Here is a 22,329-nt window from a genome sequence, read left to right on the forward strand (position 1 = left end):
GTCGATTTTACTGAGAATAAAAATTGAAAACAAAACTCTCATAATAACCTTTCCAGTCATCATAGGCCTAAAATACTTTGGAGCAGTGTTTTTGTTTTTGTTTTTTTAACAACTTGGTTTCAGTACACTGATGCTTCAATAAGAATCTTCCCGCAAATTTAATTCAAAAGGGAAAGCTTTGTTGTTATTAAACACAATGGCAGTTTGTACATCTCCACATCATTATGTTGCTTCTCATTATGGTAATTCATTTGCTTCTGCTTTGTATGGATATCAAGTAAAAATCACTTTCGCTCCTGGCAAGTGATTGACATTACAGAGACACTCTGGGAACCCAGCTAAGCAGTGCTTGGTGTCATAGCAAACACAATTAGCAAAATGGCATCCAGAGTGGCTTTATGGAGTTGCCCTGTGGTGAGTCTCTGCATTTTCTACTTAGCAGGGCTGTAGGTTATGAGGCTTTGCTGTGCGCCTCCTCTGTTTTCATCTTTGTGCCATTTTCTATGTGAGGGGAACAGCGTGAAGACTTGGTGTGAATTTTACTTTTTCTTTTTTATTTCAATGGCTCTCCCTCACCATTTGCCAGGCTTGGAGAGCAGTCTGCCTTCTTAGGAGCCCCATTTCTCTGAGAAGGGTCTGTGACAGCCACACCAAATGCCCACTCTGGTATCCCTGTGGATTTCTTTTTCTCATTTTTTTTCTGTTGCTCTCTTTTGCCATTTGTCAATTAGTTGAGAGGTACTGAGTTTTGTATGAAGTCAAAAAAAATAACCTTATAGGTTCTTTATTATAGGTTCTTTATTAATTAGCATTGTATTTAAAAAGAAAACAATTTATATTCTTCTGTGGACAAATTTGAAGTGGGGCCTCAACTATGGCTCTAGGTTACCTCAGTCAATGATTTTCCTTGATGGGATTGATGGCACCTACTGCCTCTTGGAGCTGAGAGACAGGCATGGCTTTTGGCTGAGCCATGAAGCCAAAAAGGGTCTAGACCAAGTTGGAGTGCCCTCCAGCCCTGTTTCCTCCAAGCCTCTGCCAGGGATTTCCAGAGCAGCGTAACTTACACTACAATGGAGGTATAAAATCTGCGTTTTAGAAGGGCCATAAGGGTCTCAAAAACCAGCACATTATGGGAGAAGGAGAGGAGCTAACAATCTGTCCTTCTGTCCCATGTAATGGGAGGACCGACAGACTTACATCTCTGGACACTTTCTCCCCAACGCTCTCTTCCTCCCATTCCCTCTCTTTGAATATCCTAGTCCAGTGCTTCCAGGCCTTCTTGGAGCGTACCTTTTGCATGTTAGAAGAGAATGTTCAGTCCACTCAGCATCTTTTATGCCTCACACACTTGAGAGCCTCACGCTTTGGATGGATGACCATGGCATGTCTTCTCCATTTGGTCACTGCACAGAGGTGAGCAGTTGGTCTCTGTCCCACGAATGGAGGTTACTGGGCTTCTGGTTTAGTTTTCCCACAAGCAAGAGCTTCCTTACTAGTTTTCCTAAGAATCCTGCCCAACCTGCCAAATCTAGCATCGATGCTTTTGATGTTCATGTTGTTTAGTCTTATATGAAGACAGCATACTTTTCTTGTTAGCATGACTTTGACCTTTTTCACTTTAAAATCTTAACCCCTGATATTTCTATGCGAAGAAACCTATGACATTTTCATGGTTTATTTAACAAGGGTCACCACACTATTCCTAAATGGCTTTCTCTTTCTCATTCAATGGTCCCAGTACTGATTATATTATTTATGATCTCAAATCCTCCTTTACCTCCAATAGCTAATCAACATGTGTTCCAGTTTATCAAATCACACTGGCATCAACTCTTAAACTTCTGAGAAAGATTTAGAAAATGAAAATGAAATGTTGGACTCGCATCAGAGGGCAACTATTTATCCCCGACATTCCTCTCTCCATTGGTTGGGTAATCTCAAAAAGACACAGCGTATTTCCAAGGGAGAGGAGCCTAAGAATTGGAGACAATTTTTTTTTTCTCTTACCTTAAGATCAGCAAGTCTTGATAGTCCCCCATGCAGTTCTTCCCTCCATTCTGAGTTTTGAGGTTCTTCTGGATCAGAGACAGAGATTTCTCTAAGCTGCGAAGAAGGAAGTGACTCGCAGATGATTCTAGACAGAGACTGCAGTCCTTACCCGAAGCCTCGTGCTGCTGAGAGCGCTGCAGTGCCCAGGTGGAGCTCAGGCTGTTGCTTTTTTGGTTATTTTGAAACATTATTTGTACACTGAAAAAATAAGTACAAATTTCTATAGTGCAGTCTTCTTAAGAAATATTTAATAGGAATTGCAATTTTCATGTGCATGCCACTTACACCTCTCATGTGCAACCATTTCTCTCTGTGCCCAGTGCACCTCCAATCTCCACTTATTTTTGCTGTCCTCACCCTAGGTTAGGCCATCCTATTCTTCCCTGGATGACTGACTCTAGTCTTCCCCTCAAATACTTTTCTCCCCACTCTCCTACAGAGATCATTCTAAGAAGAGCACTGGATCACAGCACAGGCTTGCCTAAAATCCTTTAAACTCGGTTGCTCGTCAGATGAATTCCTAACCTTTTCAGCATGAAATAACTCTTAAGATCATGAGGACAGAAAAAATGTCTATCATCTCACCACGTGTTTCTGAGCCCAGCACATGGACTAGGAAATAGTAGGACTTAGTAAATCTTCAGCCACCTCTCCAAGATAACTTTAGCTTTCTTGGGTGGTTCCCTTACAGGAAGTGACTCAAGCAACCAGCCCATTTATATTTGGAAAATTTTATTTCTAGAGCCACTGTGACAGAGGAAAAGAGAGATGGAAGGTTGTACAAGCACTTTGCATTATCTCAGTCAAGAAAACCACACTTAAGAGTCCACTAGTCAGACTAGGGGAATGGTCCTAGCCCAACTGCAAGGGGGTCTGGGAAATGTTATCATCTTGCTTGCCCAGAAAGAGGAGAATGAAATAGAACCTGGGGACTATGTAGCATTATGTCTGTCACAGAGTTAATTAGGAATGAACAACCCAGACTTTTGGGAAATGTACTTCTGTATTGAGATAGTCTGATCCGAGCCATGGAGGTGAGGCTTCAACCTGTGAGTGGGTGTGAATGATTCCCTTAAATGGCCTTTGCTATTTCAACCATCAGTCTTGCTGGTAAAAGAAGAATGGGCCTTGACTTTGGGGCTAGAAAAGGGCCATTTTTACTATCTAAATCAGAGGATTAGTTGCCTCTGACTGTGGTGCATTGGTCTGGAGATTCCCATCAAAGATGGTAGAAGGAAGAGTACAAGAGGAGTCAATCCCACCATTACACTGAAGTCACCTGAGAGTGGGCAGGTACTCTGAAGTTGGCTTTGGGATTTGTGAGCTTTAGAAGTGAAAAAAGCAATGGAAGACTAAATCTTTCTGAGCCTTCACTTCTATATATACCAAACTTTTACTCTATCTTTGGCCAGCAGCACTGGTTGATTTTACTTGTGCCTTTAACATAGTCAGAGAGAACATATTTGGATCAAGGATGTCCAGTGTGTGCAGTGTGGGGTGGTACATTCTGTGATGACACAGGACACATGAAAGGTTGGCCAGGCAGAGTGGGGAAAAGCACAAGTAACTGCTAGCAATGATTTGTAAAACACACAAGAGGTCTAAAGAATCCCAGTGGTTACTGTTACTTGGATTGGGGATAACCTGAAGAAAGTTCTGCCTTCCTTTCACTGTGGCATTTGAGGTCTTGGAGTCACAACAGTTAAGACATGAAAAGATATATGACCTTATTTCAGACCTTCATTGGTAAGGCAGGACATTTAAGTTACAAATGCAGGGCATGTGAGAAGAGTACTTTCCAGCCTGTGCTGACATACATTAGCCCTGACTTTTCTCCTCTGATAATAGAAATTACACTTAGCAAAACAGATAGAAGAGCACTTTGCAAGAAAAGTTAAATAATGTTATTCATCATTGTTAATGATAAATAGTAACCACCACAAGAATGACAGCAAACTTGCCATGACAATAACAAATACTGCAAACTTATTTGTTCTTGATATTTTCTGGATGCCCACTTCTCTTATTTTAATCTTTGTTTTGCTTTTAAAATTATCCCACTCATTTTAGTGTCAACTTTAGTTGCTGCATTCATCAACTTGGAAAGCCCGCAGCCTTGGACAAAAGTGTCATTTGATGTGTTTGATATATTCAGCTCTGCATCGGTAATCTATTTGCAAAATTGCCCAATTTGAAAGTGACACATTTGATTCACTTGACTTTCCTTTTTCAAGCACAGTAAAATTTGAAGGAATTCAGAGGTGCTGGGCACTAGTCACCAAGGAGAAAGGACAATAAAGGGATGTGTAAAGTACTCCAGAGAAAACTGTTGTGTGTCATTAGTAGTTGAACAAAATAAAGAGCCCTGTGAAGTTGAACTTCTCCAAATAAAAAGACAATGACATCTGGGGGGGAATGGGATCTTTTAAAGTTTTTGTTTGTTTGTTTTTTAAGTAGGCTCCACGTCCAGTGTGGAGTCCAACATGGGGCTCAAACTCCTGACTGTGAGATCAAGACCTGAGCCAAGATCTAGAGTGGGATGCTCAACAAACTGAGCCCCTCCGGCGCCCCTCTTTTTAAGTTTTTGATGTCAAACAGCTGACTCAAAATTTTCAACTTTTTAATATAATTCATTCTAATTACCTAAGTAAGCCTCTTCATTGCAGGAAATTTAAGAGGTACACTTAACATAAAAATATAGAAAAACAAACAAAAATAATTACTTATAATCCTGCCATCAAAGAGAACTATTATTTATTTTGGTACAATTCTTTTCATTTGTTTTGCAGTGTGTATATACATTGTTATTGCTACTGTTATCCAAAGGAAGTAATTTTTTATTTAAAATGGAAATCCTTATCATAAGAAGAATGATTATAGGTTGAACTTCCACTATAAATTTATGATCTAATTTGGTTCGATATTCACTGAGTCGCTCTAGTGTAAGGCATTACCAAGCATAAGTGAAACCCATTCTTAGCTTCAAGAAGCTTATTAGGATCTGAGGAAGGCATTAAGTCAAACAAACATCCAGTTAGATCAAGGAGTACTTACTGAGAAATTGTGATTTGACCCACACTGTATCAGGTAACAAGCTATGGGTACAAATGAGTAAATACATGCATCCTGCCTTCAAAGTCCTTATAGTTTCACAGAGGACTAAGTACGTGACTTACACTCAATACAGTAAGTAAAGATCCCAACTATCCTCACAAACCATAAGTACCCCAGGAGTTCAGAGGAGGGAGCAGTCATCCCTGGCTGAGGCCATAAGGCACTCTTTATTAGAGAGGTGATTTGTGAGCTGAATCCTTTTAGGATGGAGGGGATTTGGAAAGAAAACAGTCAATGAGGTAACAGAGCACCTCAGCCAAATGCCCCTGAGCAGCCTCACTGGAGCTCTGGACCAGGACGATGAGGGGAAAATGGGCTAGCCCAGATGGTAAGAGCCTCAATGGGGGTAGTGGGGGTGGCAGAGTAGATTCAGTCAAGGTGGTCCAAGGTCAATGCTTCTTCCCTATTATCCACCCCCAGGATCCAAAGGAATGGGTTTCTTCTTTGAACCTGGATCCCAGCAATCTTCACAAGTGAACCTTTCTAACACAGTCTTACTTCTTAAAAGGAACAGAGTGATTTTCTTTCAGAATATTTCACGGACTCCATGAGGCCCTTAAGAAACTACAACGATCACTGAAGCCTAGTAGTCTCATAATTTACTTTTGAATTTATAACACTTTTTCTCTTTTCTTATGAGTTAATTCCAATAAAAGGAACATCTTATAATACTCAATGTTCAGAAACTCGTTTTTTAGCTGATACAGAAGACAGACTCACACCAATGTAAACATGTGATGAGAACACATGACTGGAACTTTTCTAGAATGAACAGTAAGAATGAGGTCAGATGTCAGATTCTGACACTGTTCAGTTGTGTGACCTTGGATCAATTACTTAATGTCTTTGAGCTTCAGCTTTCTTATTTGCACCACAGGGAAAAAGATTCCCTCTGGCCTGGGGTTACTGTGAGAATTAAATGAGATACATATGTAACAAGATTTCCAGCTGGAGAAGTGCATTTAGTCACTGCTAGCAACTACTATTACAAAGAACATGAACTGACCTCCTCACAGGGTTATTTAAGAATTAGAACTGTCTGGAATGTGTAGCAATTTGAATGTGCTGCAAACTCCACTAGACTAGTATTTTAAAATGGTGACTGGGCCAGAATTGATATAACCTCTTAATGACTAAGCATTAAGCTCTTGAACATCAACACCCGGAATTCAGACTATTAGATGGTCAGGGTAACTCAACCACCTTCAAAGCATTTTTTAAAAAATCTTTTAGTATGAGCAATGTTTATTTTTCATCTCCAGGATTATAACAGGGAGACATTTTGAGGTTATACCCTAATGAGAATTTATACCATTTATTTATGTTGCAGATTAAGGGAAGATAAAAGAAGTATCTATTAGATAGCAGATTAATTTTTTTAAAATTTAGAAACTCACCATGTGTTATTGTCTAGATGAAAGACCAGTCCACCAAGGCAGAGGCAAAGTTCCAAATTTTGAGTATTTTCTGGACTCTGTGCCTTTGGATATGCTCTTCCATTTGTCTGGGTATAATCTGTATCACTACCAATTCCTACAAAAATATGGCTACCTCCTCTCTGTCTTTCAGGTGGCTTCTCTATTCTCCCAAACTTTGATTTAGGGGCCTACCCTACCTGTCTTTAGAGCACTTAATCCCTTAGTGTTTCCCTTTTCGTATTTATGGAAACTAAACAGCGGGAATGTTACTGAACAGTATAAACTGTTTATACATTTATTCTCTAAATATTTAGTATAAAAGGCTTTTAGCTAAGAGAAGGATTCCCCTCTCCCCAAACCTCAGGTATCTCTCAGCTTTTAGTAAAATGTAACTTCTGCAGCTCAAAAATAGGTAAGATCAGAATGTTCCAGGCAGTGTCGTCAAGCTTTCTTCCTATTCCTTCAGAAGTCGGCTTGAGTCCGACAGCATACAGGTTCCAGATGGTCTGTATGATTCAAGTAAATCATGTGCATCATATAACAAGACCTAAAAAGTGGATTTGAAAATGTGTTTTATGGACCTTACCCAGAAACCTTTGGCTAGACCAAGTCTGATGATTTGGATTTCTCGTTCTCCACTGCTGAATAAATGATGCTTACTTATCAGCTACTGCAGCGGGAGGAGGAGAGGTGTTTCTGTGGGCTCTGGACTGTCTCTGCCTTCCCTCTGGGTCTGTGGATTCCATGATCCTCTGAGCCCAGTGTAATGCCTATCACAGAGGAGGTGCTCACAAATATTTGCTGAATGAAAGAATGGAGAACTCATCGGTCAGGGGCTGGGGGGTGGTCCATTAAATCTGAGCCCAAATTCTTAGAAGCTGAGAGCTGCCTTCCTCTTCTTTAAGGTTAAGAAAGGCTCGGGCTCAGGATATTACCATCACTCAATCGCTTCTCCAGGGAGGGGAGGACATCTGTTTGCCCTGCCCAGAAGGGAGGTGGCAAATAAACTCCTTTTAATGCTACTGAGAAAAAACAACAAGAGCAACAACAACAAAAAACAAAAAGCAAATGGGTCCTCTGTGTCAGAACAATACTTTAGGTTGAAGACCTTCTGAGATTGTACATAAAATGTCCCCTTTTCCCTAGAGAAAAGACACTTAATTTTTATCAGAGTCTCAGATTCTATGACCCAGAAAAGGATAAGAATAATTGCTCCAGAGCCTTCCTTAAAATGGGCTCGGGGGGATCCCTTTTGATATTGTCACCAGGTAAAAAACAGTGAAGATGCCACTGTTGGAATATTTTATTTTCCTCTGTGGAGCAGTGCCTTCTCTGTGCCTGTTCTCCTTGACAAACAGAGGTCTGGTGGATGTAAATCAGCTTTTTTCTTAGTTTTATAGTAGAGGTCAAGGGCCTGCTTACCTGTCCTGCCCTACCTCCCCATCTTCTCATAACTTCCATACTCAAAATTGGGAATCAAGATTCTTATTTTACCACATAGAATCTTTTTAAAAAAAATTGTATTCTTTTCAGTGTTCCAAAATTCATTGTTTATGCACCACACCCATAGAATCTTGATGCTTCAAAAACTTGCCTTCCCTTCCAAAGGCTTGGTTTCCTCATATCTGAATATAATGTTTCTCTCAGTATAATGTTCTTAGCTTACATGGTTGTTCATTCATTCATTCATTCATTCATTCATTCATTCATTCTGGAGGGCCTACTATGTACCAGGTAGTGTTCTAGTGGTGAATGGAACCAACAAGGAGCAAACATTCCAGGGGGAGGAGTCAGAGGATGAACAAATAGGACAATAGGATATTAGTCAGTGATGAATGTGACGCAAAGAATTCAAATTGAAGGACAGAGAGTGACCGGGTGGCTAGCTGAGACTGAGCCACATGGAATTCCCCTCCAAGGAAGTGACATTTAGGGTCTGAAGATCAAAGCAGAGAGAGTAGCAAGTGCCACAGTCCCCAGGCAGGCATGGGTTTAATGCATCTGCAGAATGCCAGTGTTTGCAGCTGATGGGATCCCAGAGGTCAACAGGCTTGGCTTTGAAAGTCACTGTAAGGAACTTGGAGTGGATTTTAAGTACAGTGGGAGCCTTCTGGAAGCGTTTTAAGCAGGGGAGTGCTGTGTTCTAAAATATTTTGTAGACTCCAGCTGCTATGTGGAGAATAAATTGTAAAGATTGAAGGGTGAAAGTAAGGAAGCAAATTAGGAGGCCACTCTAGAAGGCCCAGCTCTGGGTGATGGTGGCCTGGACCGGGGAGAAGGTATACAGATGGGGAGCAGTGAAGGACTGGAGGGATGTTTGCAAAGCCCCAGGTCCCACATCGGATGCATGGTGAGCACTCAATAAACTCAAGCTATTATCCTCCTCATTATTACTATTAACGGCTTGGTAAAATGAAATGAGACCAAGCAATGGGTCAACATAACAGTGGTTTTAAGAATATTACTGAAATTAGAGCAAATTAGGTAGGATGGGCCATATCTTATTTGTATGCAGAGATTCCATTAATGTTATTTTCCTGACCCTGTCTTAGATGAAGTGTTGTCAATATTTTTCTCTCTGTATTTTAAGAAGAAATCCATCATTTACTTCTTTCAGGACACATGGTTTAGTCATTTTTGTAGTGAAAGAATCCTGATTATCTCCAAATGACAGATGTGAAGCCATGAGTTCTAAGATGTATGGAAGAGGTAATATATTGCATTCCTCTGGAATTTATTATGAGCAAGGAGTTGGAAAAAATTAGGGAGTTAACATCCAGGAAGAAAGCAAAACTTTTAAAAATGACACAGATAGATTAATATATTTATGCATACATGTCCTGCAATCTGATGCCAGAAAAGCCAAATGAAGAAGTAATGTTCTGAAAACAATTCACAATTACCAAGGCTACTAAGCTTGGAATCAGAGAAATATGAAGACTAGTGACATTCATACCTCCAGTTGCTATGGAGTTACTTAAAGTTATGAGGGAGAGAGAGAGAGAGAATTATTCTTTTTCTTTTTTCCCTTTTCTCAGAGGTGAGTCTTTGGATCTATGCTTTAACAAATGCACATATCTTTTCAACCTGCTCTTATCAGGCAAACTTGTATTTATAAGCACAATTATTCTGAGACACAGAAGTCTTTTTTTTTTTTTTTAGATTTTATTTATTTATTTGACAGACAGAGATCACAAGTGGGCAGAGAGGCAGGCAGAGAGAGAGGAGGAAGCAGGCTCGCCGTTGAGCGGAGCCCAATGCCGGGCTTGATCCCAGGACCCTGGGATCATGACCTGAGTCGAAGGCAGAGGCTTAACCCACTGAGCCACCCAGGCGCCCCTGAGACACAGAAGTCTTAACTGAAAGACAGACATTGCAATCCCTTAAGGTCACGCTGATCTCTTCAAATGTTAGAATGCACTAGAGTAAGGTTGGCTTTTCCGCTAAGTGACCCCATCACTTTAGAGTAATCCCTGTAATGAGTATAAATACAGCAACACATTCCAAGAAAAACATGAAGCTCTAAAGTGATATTCTACTAGGCTAGAGAAAGTTTGCTTTCAAAATGTGGACACCAATATGGCTCCAAGCAGTATGGTTTCTAGATATATTAAAGCAGTTATTCAGGTATCCCGAGTAACCACAGTGGGACAACAATTGTGTCAGTAAATTTTTGCTACCTTCAAAATTCTTCTATTTGCTTTTTTTGCAGTGGGGGTTTTCATAGGATAGAAGTAAAAGTGTCTTATCTTCCGCATAACAAAGAGACAGTTTGATCATTAGAGATATCCCTTGTAATCAACAACAAAAAATCATCTAAAATGCAAACAAAAATAGCACTGCCAAATGTATGTTCTGTGGATCATCAGTTCTTCAAGACACCACTTGAAAGGAAGCTTAGACACACTGCTGTATTTCCCTCTCTGATCAACTTGAGCCCCACATTAAGCCCATTCTTCCATTATGTGGCATGATCTCTTCAAGGTCATGGCCAGCCACAATCTCATTAAAACAATATAAGAAAGTCAGCAGAACAAGTACAGAACTATAGCTGCAGCTGGTCCCCAGGCTGTAACTGGTATTTATTATCGCCCTCCTCTAACACCCATTCTAGATTTCCTCCAACTTTGGCCATCACTTTTTTGCCACCTTAGATTGCTTACCAGATGGACTAATCCAGACTTTATGTCTGGGAGTCTGACTCCCTGGATATGATGCCTCTGTAAGGTCATGATTGCTGTTACCATCAGGAGCCGAAGCACCAAGAGATATCTCAGTGAATCTCCTGAGTTTTAGGCGTATCCTCTCTGCCCCCATTATGTAACAGCAACCCTAGCATCTCATAATAATTAAGAAATATTTCTCCCAACAGTGAAGTAAGCCGTTCCTTTGACTACTGGGCCACAGGCATGAAGAGCCCTACATGACTAGGTGGCAGGTGTGAGTGCAGGTTCTGTTGATGCCTTACCTTACACCATGTTCCTTGGTAGAAGGGTAGTCCCACTGGGAACCAGGATTTCTAGTCCAGCAGAACCTAAGTTGTAGGAATGGGAAGCACAAATATGAAGTGAGTTATTGGGAACAATGAGGACAAGCACCAATTCTACTTCCATCCCTTCATCACTTAGATCCATACATTTTTAATTATTGGGGTCCAATACCATAGATCACTCATAGTTGGCTCAGTACATCGGAAAGAGCTCCCCAACCTAGAGGGTTTTTCTCTGAACTTCTGGCACATCTGACTCTTTAATAGGGCATTCCAATATTCTATCAGATCTGCTGCTTCTGGGGGAGTTGCCTTATGGTAGGACCAATAGAACCTGTAGTGATGTACCCTTTCCACTGACACACATACTTCGCTGCAAACTCTGTTCCTTCATGAAAGGCAATGTTATGCAGGATCTCGTGAAGATAAAATCAGGAATTCTATCAGTAAGTCCTCAGATAGTGGGCAGGGAAGGCAAATGCATATGAAGGATGTGTTTTTCTCTTAAGACAGTTTTTCTTTTCTCTCCAGGATGGTATGTCTAAAGACATGGAGAGTGGCATTAACCTCTGTAATTTTGCCTAAGGTATGGGATTGCTTCTATGTTAAGCTTTCTACTTGTTTGATTAACTTGTTTATTGTTTCATAATTATGAAATGCCCACAATGTGTTAAACTTTTATGCTTTATGGGGAAAATATCTACATTACACAATAGACTTCTGTCCCTAATGCTCAGGCTCTGATGATGAGACAAGTGCATTCACGTCTTTTGCAAATTTTGTATTTTTGAGGGCCCTGTGTTTACATCCAGTCACCCTAGGACATAGAAGATCTGATGGGCATACAACAAAGGATTTGTTTTGTTGTTGTCTGGTGGAACTAATTAAATACATGGATGGACAAACAAGTCAAATCTGTATGCTCTTGTAATTCATCCAAGAAATCCCAAGAGAATGAGAATACTGATGTCTTAATTGTTATCAATCACCCTGGCTCTCCCCGATCTAGGTAAATAAGCATAATAAAATATTTTTTTTGCTTATTGTTCATACACTGATGACCCAGAATTTTTTTTTTTTTTGTACTGGGGAAAGAATTCATATTCCTATGTCTAAAAATATCCCAAATACTTAGTACTAAGCAGATCCATGCTACAGGCATAAAAATAAGATAAAAGTACTGAAGATAACATGGCATTCAGGATTCAACACAAGGAAATCAAGACAGTGGCTGTACTCCCCCAAGAGAGATCCATGTGGGCAGGCACACACACATTCTTTTCACATAGGAGGGGAAACGGGTGCTGATTTAAAGATACACAATACCATGTAGGCAGTTCCTTCCTGAATTCACTTTTGGGGACTAGGTGTAGGAAAGGTGTTCTCTAAATCAGGCAGGTCCAAGTTTTATTGATCACACTGAGGCCTTTAGGGTAGAAAGTGAGGCTAGCCTTATGGGGATACAGTGGTATTTCTACTGGCTGCCTTGCTCCAAACCAACTAAATTAACCTCTCTGTGCCTCAGTTTCCTCATCTGTAAAATAAGAACAATAATAGGAACCTTCCTCACGAGCTAGTTATAAGAACTTAATAATACATGTACACCACCTTGCTCATAATAAATACTCAGTAAGTGTTAGCTGTCATCACCACCACCATCATCATCATGATCATTATCTTCATTCCGTGTGTATCCTCCCTGATATGAAGGTAAATTGAACTTTAATAAATATGACTCCATTGACTTGTACTCCAACAAACTGAAGGAGTCCAGATGGCCTAAAGTGATCAAGATTTCCCATAAATGATTTTTGTAATTATTAGCTAATTTTCTTGCATATTTTTCTTGATACTATTTCTGAGAAAAGGTGTTATGCATTGAATTCCGTCCTCAGAAAGATGCTGAAGTCCTGACTACTCATATCTCAGAAGATAACCTTATTTTTTAAAAAAAGATTTTATTTTTTTATTTGACAGAGATCACAAGTAGGCAGAGAGGCAGGCAGAGAGAGAGAGAATGGGGAAGCAGGCTCCCTGCTGAGAAGAAAGCCTGATGCGGGGCTCCATCCCAAGACTCTGAGATCATGACCTGAGCCAAAGGCAGAGGCTTTCACCCACTGAGCCTGTTAGGCACCCAGGAAGATAACCTTATTTGTAAATAGGGTTACTACAGATGTAATTAGTTAAGGTGAAGTCTTGCTGAAGCAGGGTGGGCCCCTACTCCAAGGTGACTGCATCCTTATAAGGAGAGGGAACTATGGGCATAAGAATGCATAGAGGGGAGATGATATAAAGACATACTAGACAAGATGGCCATGTGATGATGGAGGCACAGACTGAAATAATGCATCTTCAAGGCAGGGGATGCCAAGGATTGCTGGCAAGTGCAGAAGCAAGAAGAGGCCCAGAAGGAGTCTCTCCTACAAGTTTCAGAGGGACCATGAAATTCCTGATACCTTGATTTTGGACCTTGAGACTCCAGAACTGTGAAACAATAAATTTCTGTTGTGTTAAGCTACACAGTTTGTGGTACTCTGTTACAGTAGCCCTAGGAAATAATACAGAAGGGGATGGAAAAAATACCACTGAGGGGATAATACATCATTTGGACTAAATCAAACAGATCACTGGAAGTTTAAGGTGAGGTTCAAATGCAGAAGTTGTCACTTATGCATTCTCTGACTGTTTTGACAAAATCCTACCAATCTAATCTCCCCTCCCCCCATTCTAATGTATCTCCAAGATCTTTCTGCAGGAAGACTTTCCTTCTCATTGTATAAGTGGTGGGCTTACAGACATACATTTTTCCTATCAGACATTTGTTTGTTTTTGTTTTTGTTTTTTTAAGATTTTATTTATTTATTTGACAGAGAGAGAGAGAGAGAGACCACAAGTAGGCAGAGAAGCAGGCAGAGAGAGAGAGAGAAGCAGGCTCCCCGCAGAGCAGAGAGCCCCATGCGGTGCTCGATCCCAGGACCCCAAGATTATGACCTGTGCCGAAGGCAGAGGCTTAAACCACTGAGCCACCCAGGTGCCCCCCATCAGACATTTGAACAAACCTCCTCAAATTCTGTGCCACACCAGTTCATTGGCTCATTCATTCATTCCTGTTTTGTTTTGTTGTTGTTCTTGTTTTTTGCATCAGAGCCAAGTGCCAAAGCAACAAGGAGCCTTGTTTAGATGGCCCAGAGTCACAGCCATTACTGCTCCTGTGGGTCTTTAAAAAAGAGGGGACATTCCTGGTCATTTGTGCTCTTTCCTCACTATGATTCTTTCCTCCCCACCCTCACCCAACTTTAATATCACTTGATTATTTTCAGAGCAAAGGCAGCCTCTTTTTGCTGTAGGCATCAGCTAGATTCTGCACCCCTCCCCATATATACACTATTTTCCCAGTTCTAAAAATAGCTATTGGACACATATCATTTGTCAGAATGAGTCTAATCTTTCCACGGTTACCATCTCACATCCAGGGTGGCCAGGCCAAGATTTGTCGTCAAATACTTTTTTTCCTGAGGATCTGGAAAATCTTTCCAGAGCTACCAGTAAGTCCTATTTTTACTTTGTACAAATGACCACAGAGTGAAATTCAAAATTCCACTGATGCCTAACCTGAAAGTAAAAGAAGAGGAAAAATTTATAAAAGTATCTATAACTCATTAGCTAATTTTCTTCCATTGAGTCCTGATTACTACTCCTCAGTTCCACAGGATGGTAAAGTTTTGTCCAAGTCAGCAGGTGTGTGTGTGGTGTTCATGACTATTTCCAAAAATACATTCTTCCAAAACTTGAGGTAAGCATTACATTGTTTTCATCAGTAAAAATGAATGACCACGTGTCCTCCTGATTTCACTGTGCTATTTTGTGATGTATGTTAAATACAAAAGTAGCTTCAAAAATATGCAGTGTGCTTTTTCAAGGGTCTGGAGCAAGGGCATGAACAAGGGCATGTGCCTATGCATCGAGCAGGATGATACTTTGGATATTTTTAAAAAGAGAGCTGTTGGAGTAGCTTGTTTCTTCTGTTCCCTGATTAAATCTTGATTAAAATCAGTGCTGCAGTTGTAGAATGGGAAGCAGTCTTCTCTTTCCTTTCCCCACTGTAGGTAACATCACTTGATTACTTGAGACAGTTAAAGGTGCTTTCGTAGTAGAAGGACAACAAGATTAATGGGCAGGCATTTCCATAGTAACAGCAAAGCACTCTGGGAGACAGAGCGGCTTGGGGGCGGAGCTACATGGGCCAGGATTTCCGCTCCCATGGCAACAGCAGGGTGTCGGGTGGGGATGAACAGGGTACAAAACTTAGCAAAGGTCCATTTAGTGGAGACAATGTATAATCAGAGTTGTCATCTATTTTAAAACCCAAAGTTAAATAAATCAAATTTGAGACACAAGCTGATGCAAAACATTTAAAATACACTGTATAGCCACTGAAAATTTCTGAAGCATAAGCACAAATAGTTCAAGAACTATCCAATTGTGACGACTTGTTAGTTTAAAAAAATCCAATTACCAAGATTTTTGTCCCAGAGTAGTTGCAGAAAATTACACAATTAGAGCAATTTCTCTCAGCTGCTCCACTACAGGAAACTCAAGTAATTATACAAAAATAGTGTAAAACAGTTTTCACAACTGTAAGTTAGATTTCTGTTTCTTTAGAAGAAATTCTGTTTTTATCTGTGGATAACCATCTCAACCCAAAATGGAAGACAGACCACAGTGAAAATAGAAAGAAGAGCTAAAAGACGAGTAAAGAACATAGAAAAAGGTAAGTCAACGACTAAATGACTAGGAGAAGCTGACAAAACTCAGAAAGACCTAAGACCCAACATCCCAACAAAACGAGTAAAAGAAATCTGACACAAAACCGAATTACTCCTGCTTTTTTTAACCTCAGAGTTAAAGTATTTGAAGGTCCCCTTTGACCTACACAAAATTATAATGTATTCAGGAAGCTCACCATCCACTGAGGAATAAACATTATTTTCTATCCAGGCCTTTTGAGTCAGGTTTACACCAGTAAGAGGGAAGATTTAAAATTATCTGGTGAATTGGGGATAGCTTTATTACTGATCAAGCCCACTAAGGTAAATTTTTCTGTTTGTACCTGCTCTTTTTTAAGAATACCTGTTACCTGGAAATATTTACTGAGATTTTACTGAGTGGGAACTATGCTTTTGGAAAACAGATATTAATGATTTAACCCAGTTCCTTTCCTGGGCTGTCTATTCCCTAATTGAACTCTGAGCCCAGTAGGGTTTGGATGTCAAAGGTCATTTAAGAATTTGAAGGATTTGGCCCCAGAGTCTCAGAAAGATTGATGTCTATTGCCAAGTATCCTATATCTGGAAAAGGAGGTTTGCTTTAGGAACATATAAGGGATAGTCTCCCTAGCACCAGCAGCCATAATCTGGGAGCAGTCCTCTTCCCCTACCATCCACACAGTTAGCAGTATTGTTCCGTGATCCTGATTTCCTGTCTAGAGTTGACTGATCTAAGAATGGACACTTAATACCAGTTTGGCTAGTCACATTCATTACCTAGGATTTTGAGATTCGGGATTCAGAGTCAATCTCTCACCAGTGACTAAAGCTGCAAGATATGGAATTTCAGAACTGTTAGTGACGGCGTTTTTTGTCATATAGATGAAACTCAATGGAAAAGAATAAAAGCACCAGAGAAGAGCAGGGACAGACAAGAAGTAGAGACCTGATTTACATGATGTTCAAGCCCCAGTATAGATGTTTCTCAAGTCCAGTAGAAACTGCATTTCCTATAACTTGAATGTATCTGCCAAGTAATTCTTCCTTCCCCACTTTTTTTTTTTGCTCAAGCTAGCTCAGACTGGGTTTCTACCTCTTGCAACTCAGTCTTCTAATAATGTAACAGCCTGTCCCCAAATGCTCAAAAAACAGGATAAAAGGGGGGAAAAGTGGAACAATTACTTATAAAACACATCCTGGGAATAAAGCAGGGACACAAAAAGCAACTGCAGAGTTTTACTTTACATGCATTGCAGTGGCTTGTGAGAAAGCAAAGGAGTTTCAGAAGCCACTTGACCAGAAAATCATCAGAAGGAATAAGACCAGCTGGAGTGAAAATGCAATGAAAATCAGAAGGTGGCATCTTTTCTACGTGTGGAGGATGATAAGAATTTGAGCTGATATCCTAACTGGAGCGTTTTGCCTTATGTTGTCCACTGTAAGATGTGTTATATAGGCTCTTTAAAATTTCAAGAAACAGTTACACAGGTGACTAGTCCAACATCTAGATAATAGGAACTCTCAAAAGAGAGAACAGGGGCGCCTGGGTGGCTCAGTGGGTTAAGCCTCTGCCTTCATTCTCAGGGTCCTGGGATTGAGCCCCACATCAGGCTCTCTGCTCAGTGGGGAGCCTGCCCCCCCCATCTGCCTCTCTGCCTACTTGTGATCTCTCTCAGAGTGTCAAATAAATAAATAAATAAATAAATAAAATCTTTTAAAAAAAGAGAGAACAGAGAACATAAAAGGGAAATTATGATTCAAGATAATTCTTTTGGACAGAAAAACTTGAGTTTCCACTTTGAATGTGCTCATTGAGAGTCCAGCACAAGGGACGACTATAATCTTTTTCAAAACATAGTAATTACTGGGAATTTCAGAATACTGGGGACAAAGAGAGAATCTTAAATATTTCTGGAGAAAAGGAACAGAAACAGATGTTATGTATCAGGAATCAGTATCAGGAATCAGAACTTCTGCTAATTCAAGAGCAACTGTGTGGGAAAAATGCCTTCAAAACTGTTTCCCAACTATATTGAGCCCCATTCCAACCACATAGATGTGTAGAATGAATATATTTTAGATCTGAAAGATCTTAAAAGTATAATTTCCCCACATATTTTCTAAGGAAACTATTGAGGGAGGTATTCCATTCAGAAAGAAATACATGGAGAAAGGGAAGACGACGACAGAGGTGGGACTATGGGGATCCTGGGATGACAGCTGTGCACCAGGTTGCGAGGGCCACTAGTCCACATCACAGTGTTTCCAAAATTGGTTACCCTTGTTCTGAGTCCATAATCACCCTTCCCTCCAAGAGTGCAAAAGAAAGGTATACTGGAAGTTGGTAGAACTGTATTAGTTATCTACTGCTATGCAATGAATTAACACAAACATGGTGGTCTAAAACAAGATACGTTGATCATCTTCCAGTTTCTAAGGGTCTTGGATCTAGATACAGCTTTGCTGGGTACTCTGCTCAGGGTCTCACAAATCTAAAATCAAGGCATCAGCTACAGGCAGGTTCTTTTCTAGAACTAGGGGTTCCTTATGGTTGTTAGCAGATTTTAGGTCCTTGTGGTTATAGGACTGAAATCTAGTGGTTTTTTTTTTTTTCTTTTAGCTCCCAGAAGTCACCTACAGTTCCTAGTGTGCGGCCCTCTGATGACCTGGCAGCTTACTTCTTAAAAATCTATAGAAGACTCTCTCTCAGAGGAAAATGAAGTCTTTTATAATGTTATCTACTCAAGGGAGTGGCTATCCCATCACCTTTGCCGTATTCTATTGGTTAGAAGAAAGTCACTGTTTCTGTCTACCCTCAAGGATAGGTACCCTCTGTCTACCCTCATGAAAGACATGTCATGTCTACCAGGACATGACCCATGAGGGGCCACCTGAAGGTGTGTCTGCCACAGGAACTACTATTCTAACTGATTAGATACACAGTGATGATGATACATGACTGCAAATGAGTGATAAACTGTTTTCTAACATGAATGGTTGCATCAAAATCTAGAGTTCTTCTAATTATCATATTCAGGAAATATGGCTGTAATGCAAGAAAAAACATCTACCCAAATAGGAATTATCTTGTATATACATGGGTCCTTTCACTGAAAATTATGTGTGTGAGAATTGCCATGTTTTCTAGTATAGGACTAAGCTATCATTTTAATTGCTGTATAGTATTCCATTGCATAGAATATCTATCCATTCTATGGTTGATGAATGTTTACTTAGCTTCTCATTTTTGGCTTTTATGAATACCACTGTTTATGAACACCTTTTGTGTGTGTTTTGGTATACCTATATAATTTGTTAAACTGACACTAGCACACATAAAAATCAATTAAAAATATAATATTTAATTGCAAAATATTGAAAGCTATTCCCCTGAGATCAGAAGTGAGATTAAGATATATGATATTGCTTCAACATTTTATTAGTGATTCAGGGTACTACGAATGCCTAAAAAATATTTAAGAGGTAAAAGGATGAGAGAAGAAAAAAAATTAAACTGTCATTATTTTCAGAATGCATAATTTGTGTATGGAAATCTAAAAAGTACAGAAAAAGTATTGTAACTAATAAGTGAATTTACCAAGGTCAATATATAAGGTCAGTTGTATTTATGCCGGCAATTAACAATGAACACGTTTAATGTTTAGAAGTGAGTCAAACAAAGGATGTATAAGACTTCTACCCAAAACCTATGAAATATACTGAGATAAATAAGACCTATTACCAATTCAGAGCTATATTTATGGGCTTAAAGATTGAATCTTGTTAAGATGTCAGTTTGACCTTCTGACCCATAGGTTCCATACAACCCCCACCAAACTCCTGGGAGGTTGGGTGTGAGGAGGTTGCAAACCGATTCTAAAGCTTATATGAAAATTTGAAGGGTCAAGAATAGCAATGACATACTCAGCAAAGAGCAAAATGGAGGACATTATACTACCAGATTTCAAAAAATGTCAGGAAACTACCGTAATTAAGTTAATGGGTGGTAAAGGCATGAGAATGAACAAACGTCTAGACCAATAAAAGGGAATACAGCGCCCAGAAATAGGCCCACATATTTACAATCACTTAATTTAAGACAAAGGTGCCACCACAATTGAGTGGGAGAAAAGAGTGTTTTTGCAATAAGATATTGAGAAACTAGATGTTCACAGAGGGGAAAGTTGAAAACTGAACCCGTTCTCATACTGTGGACAAAAATTAATTTGAGGTGGATCACAGATTGGTAAGTGAAAGCTAAAACAAGCTCTCAGAAGACAACACAGGAGAACATGGCAAGGGGGAGGAAGATGTCTTAGAACCAAAAGGCATTAAACATGAAAAAAATGGATAAACTGGATTTCATTAAAATTAAGAACTTCTGTCCATCAAAAGCCATCCTTAAAAACATGAACAAGCAAGCCAAAGAACAGGAGAAGATAACTGCAATCCATACATGCAACAAAGGACTCCTTTCTCCAGTATAAAAAGTACTCCTACAAATAAGTGACCGGTAATCCAAATGGAAAATGAGAAAGACCTGAACAGGCACTTCATCAAAAAGAAGCTTTCATCCTGAGCATGTGAAAAGGTGCTTATCATTACAAACTAAAAAGGTGTTTAACATAATTACAAATTAAAACTGCAAAACGACAACACATTCACCAGAAGCACGAAAATGAAGCAAAACAAAACAAAACAACACGCCGACAAAATATCACTGACAGTTCCAAGTACTGGGGGGTGATACAGAGCCCTCTGAAACTATTTTTATGCCCTGCTAGTGGGAGTGCAAACTTGTCCAGGCTTAGAAACTAACTGGGTAGTACCTAATAAAATATATGTATACCCAACAACCCTGAAACCTCCCTCATAGGAATAAACCAATCAAAATGCGTACATATGCACACCAAAACATTCTGAATTTCCTCAAACTAATTGAGTGTTTATTTTTATCCATTACATGGATAATCCATAGATCAGTAAAATCAGAGCTTGCTGGGGGTGATGCAAGTTCAGGGTCTTGGACACCTTTGTGTGTATTCAGAGAAAACCCTGCCTCCGGGAAGGCAGGAGACAGCAAAGGGCTTTCCTTCTAATACTCTCCTGCTGGTTAAAGCTGGTGGGGAGTCATCATACCATCCTGATTCTGGCTGTGTACAGCCAGAATGTTTGCTTTTCTACCTTATTTGCAGCTCCCTAGATTCAGTTCCCTCTTTAGGGCCTAAACTCTTCATTCCCAGGCCCCCTTTCTAACAGTCAAGTGCTCCGTCTTAAGTGCGGCTTTGATGCTGGGAGACATCATCTTCCGCTCAACATATTTTCTCCCTCTGTGACTCTAAGGAGAAAACTTGCCACGTGGAAGTGAGCTCCATAGTGGAGGATGTAGTAAAGTGGATTAGCAAGAACCTGCAGGGACCCTAAGTAACTGCACTCCACTTCAAAGACCATTGGCCCACCGAGCCCTCCTTTAACTCATGGCCTTGCATCTAAAGATTAGGCTCCCCTAGAATATTCTGAAGTGGCTACTGAAGAATCTTGTGAAGTCAAGACACAAAGAGCCATTCTGTTCTCAGAAATGCCTACATTTATACGACTGTGAGTCTCGCACTTACAGATTCTCTCTCCTGCTCTCTATCCTGCTGATTTCAATCCGGCGGGACGGCCACATGGCTTTGTGCTCCGTACCGCACATGTGCATATGGCGCATGCTAAATATAAATGCTGTTTGGCAGGATCCTCTTTTCTCTTCCTTTGTTTCTGAAAATGTAGGGAAGAAAATGTGTAATGTGTGCCCTCTCCAAAAGGAGAGACACTTTGAGGAAGTGGAATTTTCTTGACAACAAGCTATACATTTAACATATCATTTCGGCTATGGCAGTAGGGGCAGTGGCGACTGTCCGGAGCTTTGTCCCATTGAGGTGGCTCAGCTGGTTGGTCCAACTCTCTTCAACGGGGGTCGGGCAACTCCCTAAATTGCCGTACCATCTGACGGAGCTTTCAGGGCCTGGTTTTGAAACCTTCCCAGTGCCTCCTACTCACATCCCCACACTGGGTCAGTTTGTGCCACAATGACAAACCACTCAGAGCCCTCAGTAGCACAACATAACCAATCTTTTGTTTTCTATTCAGGCTACATGTCCAGTGGCAGGTGGCTGTTGGGATCTGCTTATCACAGGCAACCACACTGAGAACAAGGGAGGTTTTACACTGAGAACAAGGGAGGTTTTCTCTTGCAATGTATCTCCACCGTCATTGTGGCCATTGGGCAAGAATGTGGCAAGTCACACTCCCTGGAAGTGACCCACATCACTACGTCTCTCTGTTGGACAAAGCAAGTGCCAAGCTTTGCCTGACTTCAGAGAAGAGCAGGAGGTATATCCCTCAGGTGCCTGAAGGCAGAGGCTGTGAATACTTTGCTAGAGCATGAATGACTATCATGTGTCCTGCCAGAAATAGGAAAACTACAGAGAATTGCTCATGCTATACT

General features: G+C 40.3%; 1 long non-coding RNA gene across 6 annotated transcripts in view; it reads right to left on the reverse strand.

Annotated features, from left to right (window-relative positions):
* LOC309862249 overlaps positions 1-22,329 on the reverse strand; it is a 103,946-nt gene that overhangs the window by 59,161 nt on the left and 22,456 nt on the right. For 5 of the 6 annotated variants that reach the window (XR_014310375.1, XR_014310376.1, XR_014310377.1 and 2 more), the window contains exons 2-3: positions 11,060-11,118; positions 2,011-2,106 (exon numbers count right to left, since the gene is read on the reverse strand). This is a non-coding gene — a long non-coding RNA (uncharacterized lncRNA). Of the gene's footprint in view, positions 1-2,010; positions 2,107-11,059; positions 11,119-14,132; positions 14,291-22,329 lie in introns of all 6 variants that reach the window. The other variant, XR_014310379.1, reaches the window with a different exon arrangement.

The sequence above is a fragment of the Mustela nivalis genome (assembly GCF_964662115.1).
Source record: "Mustela nivalis genome assembly, chromosome: 3".
Lineage (NCBI taxonomy): Eukaryota > Metazoa > Chordata > Mammalia > Carnivora > Mustelidae > Mustela > Mustela nivalis.